Source organism: Ranitomeya variabilis, chromosome 7 (assembly GCF_051348905.1).
Source record: "Ranitomeya variabilis isolate aRanVar5 chromosome 7, aRanVar5.hap1, whole genome shotgun sequence".
In the NCBI taxonomy this organism is placed as follows: Eukaryota; Metazoa; Chordata; class Amphibia; order Anura; family Dendrobatidae; genus Ranitomeya; species Ranitomeya variabilis.
This window is the reverse complement of record NC_135238.1, coordinates 214,231,464-214,236,539: the sequence shown is the minus strand read 5'-3', so window position 1 is coordinate 214,236,539 and position 5,076 is coordinate 214,231,464.

Below are 5,076 nucleotides of genomic sequence, written 5' to 3'. Positions count from 1 at the left end.
GCACACGTCTGATTTTCTCTTCTGACTGTGTGGTCCGCACAAAAGTAAATACGGTAGATCTGTTTTGATATTGATCCAAGTGTCATATCAAAATTGCCGATGCAAGTCTATAAATCATGAATAAATTAGACACCAGTTGGATGCCATCCGTGTGCTGTCCATTTTCATAAGGCCCCGTCTCACATAGCGAGATCGCTAGCGAGATCGCTGCTGAGTCACAAGTTTGTGACGCAACAGCGACCTCCATAGTGATCTCGCTATGTGTGACACGTACCAGCGATCAGGCCCCTGCTGCGAGATCGCTGGTCGTGTCGGAATGGCCTGGACCTTTTTTTGGTCGTTGAGGCCCCGCTGACATCGCTGAATCGGTGTGTGTGACACCGATCCAGCGATGTCTTCACTGGTAACCAGGGTAAACATCGGGTTACTAAGCACAGGGCCGCGCTTAGTAACCCGATGTTTACCCTGGTTACCAGCGTAAAAGTAAAAAAAAAAAAACAGTACATACTCGCCTTCTGATGTCCGTCAGGTCCCTTGCCGTCTGCTTCCTGCTCTGACAGTGCCGGCCGTACAGTGAGAAGTGAGAGCACAGCAGTGACGTCACCGCTGCGCTCTGCTCTCACTGTACGGCCGGATCTCAGTCAGAGCAGGAAGCAGACGGCAAGGGACCTGACGGACACCGAAAGGCGAGTATGTACTGTTTGTTTTTTTTGGTAACCAGGGTAAACATCGGGTTACTAAGCGGGGCCCTGCGCTTAGTAACCCGATGTTTACCCTGGTTACCCGGGTGCTGCAGGGGGACTTCGGCATCGTTGAAGACAGTTTCAACGATGCCGAAGTCGTTCCCCTGATCGTTGGTCGCTGGAGAGAGCGGTCTGTGTGACAGCTCCCCAGCGACCACACAGCGACTTACCAACGATCACGGCCAGGTCGTATCGCTGGTCGTGATCGTTGGTAAATCGCTTAGTGAGACGGGGCCTATAGACCCTGAGAGGAGAAACTTGAGAAACAGACACCAATTTTTTTTTTCATCCGAGAAAAACTGGTGAAACTTTGATGGTAAAAACTGACACTTACCAAACTCTGATGGAACACTTATAAAGAAAAAAATCTGGTAAAACTCAAACCTTTTTTTTTTTCGTTAAAACCCCCCCAAAATAAATCATTGACCTCTGAATAAGCCCTAAGGGATATAGATTCAATAAAATGGTAAAAGTCCTACTTGGGACTACAAGCCTGAGAGGAGAGATGTTGCAAAAGGTGGCTCCCGCTCTTGAGGACCCGATACATTTGTGCATTAGAAAGGTGGCTCATTGATTTAAGCCGAGCATTCATGGGCTTTCAATAGGGAGAGAGGAGGGAGTGTATCTCCACTGAATACAAAATGATCGGCTGTTGAAATCCCAAGGGCCCAATTCATCTCTTCTTAAACATCATGAGTTGGGGAAGAATCGGGAGGCCTGCACATACATGAGAACTTGGCACTCAAAAATTGCAGTAAATGAAAACAAGTTTAATTGGCAATCCTTATAGTTAACGTTTCGGTCCTACATATGGACCCTCATCAGTGTGTAGCAGAGAATTGTGACATGCGTTGCTGTGTATAGGCAATACACAGTGTCGCAAGTCTCTAGCGCTGCTACACTCGGATTACCATAACTCAAGTAGCAATCAGTTCTGATGAAGGCCCATATTTAGGACTGAAACGTTAACTATAAAGATTGCCAATTAAACTTGTTTTCAGTCACTGCAATTTTTGAGTGTCAAGTTCTTTTATCACTTTGACTATGTTTGACTATGGGTTGGAACTAGTGATGAGCGAGTATGCTCATTACTCGAGTTTCTCCGAGCATGCTCGGGTGGTCTCCGAGTAATTCAGCGTGCTCAGAGATTTAGTTTGTTGAAGCAGCTGTATGATTTGTGGCTGCTAGACAGCTTGAATACATGTGGGGGTTGCTAACAAGCAGGCAATCCCTGCATGTGTTCAGGTTGTCTAACAGCCGCAAATCATGCAGCTAAAGGTACCTTCACACTGAACAATTTAACAACGATAACGATAGCGATCCGTGACGTTGCAGCGTCCTGGATAGCGATATCGTTGTGTTTGACACTCAGCAGCGATCAGGATCCTGCTGTGACATCGTTGGTCGGAGCTAGAAGGCCAGCACCTTATTTCGTCGCTGGATCTCCCGCAGACATCGCTGAGTCGGCGTATGTGACGCGGATTCAGCGATGTCTTCACTGGTAACCAGGGTAAACATCGGGTTACTAAGCGCAGGGCCGCGCTTAGTAACCCGATATTTACCCTGGTTACCAGTGTAAATGTAAAAAAACCCAAACACTACATACTTACATTCCGGTGTCTGTCGGGTCCCCCGGCGTTCTGCTTCCCTGCACTGTGTCAGCGCCGGCTGGCCGTAAAGCAGAGCACAGCGGTGACGTCACCGCTCTGCTTTACGGCCGGCGCTTACAGTGCAGGGAAGCAGAACGCCGGGGGACCCAACAGACACCGGAATGTAAGTATGTAGTGTTTTTTTTTTTTTACATTTACACTGGTAACCAGGGTAAACATCGGGTTACTAAGCGCGGCCCTGCGCTTAGTAACCCGATGTTTACCCTGGTTACCCGGGGACTTCGGCATCGTTGGTCGCTGGAGAGCTGTCTGTGTGACAGCTCTCCAGCGACCACACAGCGACGCTGCAGCGATCGGCATCGTTGTCTAAATCGCTGCAGCGTCGCTAAATGTGACGGTACCTTATGTCGACATAAACTAAATCTCCGAGCACGCTGAATTACTCGGAGACCACCCGACTATGCTCGGAGAAACCCGAGTCACGAGCACACTCGCTCATCACTAGTTGGAACCCAACTTGGGAACTCATCTCACAACCAGGAGTGCTGTATACCTTTCTTACATACATGAGATGGTCCTGCTGAAATTGTGGTGTTCAGCTGATTCTCAACTTCTTTGTATGGAAGCCTTTAGAATAGGTCATCCAGACCAGAGCAGCGAAAGTGCATTGTGATCAGCTGTTTCTAGCACCTTCTGCAGAGCAAAACATCACTGCTCCATACACTATTGAGTGTCCTTTTCGGAATGCTGCAGATCAGCTCCTATACATTTGTATCGGACTCTTAGGGTATGTGTCCACGTTCAGGAAACGCTGCGTTTTTGCCGCAGCGTCAAAAACGCAGCGTCCAGATGTTACAGCATAGTGGAGGGGATTTAATGAAATCCCGACTCCACTATGCGTTAAAAACGCATGCGTTTTTGCCGCGAAAACGCACATGCGGTTCGTTTTTTCAAAACGCAGCATGTTGCTACAATGAGCAAAACACGCAGGAACCCCGCAGGTGACCTGCCAGTGACCTCAGGTGCAGTTTTGGTCAGGATTTTACCTGCATAAAATCCTGACCAAAGCCTGAAGCAATCCTGAACGTGGACACATACCCTTACTATTCCAAAGATAATTCATCAATATTATAATGGTGGACAAAAGTAAAGTGCATATTCTGATACTTTTTACTGTTAAGGTCTGATATCAGTAGATATGATACATTTTCATTGACTGGTACTTTATAGACATAAATATCATTCTAAATTGCAAAAACAATTAGTTCAATAATAATAATTTTTATTATTCCTGACCTTACAATAGTTTGTTAGAAACTATTCCTAGTAAGTGTAACAAATACCAAAGGTATACCTTCCAACACGTTCACCTTCATTCAAGGGACTGAGCCTCAATCTACCTACGAAAGTCCACATATTTGGGAAAAAAATGGGGCAAAACAACAGGATGATTAGAAGTTATGGCCTAAGATTAGCAAAACAAATATTGTGCATTTAATTATGCATGGATGTTTACACCGTAGCTAATCGTTGGTGTAAGGTAGCTTGTATTTTAAGTAGTAACGAAAGTGCAAAAAAAAAACGGAGATTCTTCTTGCTGAGTCATATGAAGATTATCACTAAAAGTGACTCATTTAGTATTCATCACTTTGCCTCCATACAGTACACCTTTTGTATTTCTCCAAGGAAACATATGGTTCTTGGCCCTTTGCGTAATTAATTCTATTAACTGCTGGGTCATTAGAGGTTGTGCTAAGATTTAGACATTGGCATGGTGACTGACTTTATTATGCATCAAAGACATTTCCAAGACATTTGGATTTTCAGTAAGTGTTGTTTTTGTAAACAGTAAAATGTGCTGCAGACCCCTCAAGACACAAAGTAATTAAAGGGGATTTACAAACCATTTACACGAGCAGTTATCATTAACACTCAATAATCTCTTTACACCGGTCACTGCTGGACACAATTTCTTAACTTCTGTCCCCGAGATGCAATTTAGATTGGAATTAAAGAGAATCTGTCACCACTTTTCACCTAAGAAATAAAAAAAAATAAACATTCGGAAGTAAAGAAATCCTCTAAACTGAAGTCCAGAAGTATATATTATCGGGGCTTCAGATGTGGTTTTTGACTCCATGGAAAGGGTCCATATGAAGCCATGCCAAGGTCAAAGGGTATGTACACAGCTGTATTTGTGGCTTTCTTCTTCTCTATATATTTTATTCATCTTTTTAAAAAAAAAAAAAAAGTTTAGTGTTTGCAGGAAAAAATTAAATAAAAAACCTTACCAATACAGATCTATTGAAAAAAGAATTGGGGCGTCAAAACAAGAAACACAGATGTATGAAAAGGTCCACACATAGATACATATACATAAATATACACATAAGTCAACGTTTGAACATGGGAGGGAAACCACAATGTCTTCATAACAGAGGTAAATATAAAGTAGCTCCTCCATTTTTTTATGGCTGAAGCTCTTTAGTAGCTAGCGTGAAAACGCCAAATGGCACAAAACTTTCGCACAACTCAGTTGTCCACTGTCTCTATGTGCCATTACTCACACAAAGAGATTTCATCAGATAGCTTGACTCAACTGCAGCGGCATGTATGAAGATTCCATAAGAAGGTTTATTTTCAATCTGAATTCTTGTAGTAATGCACAATTGCAGTAGCTGTAACAGTAGCTGAAGGTAAAAAAGACTTTTCTGAACCAGACC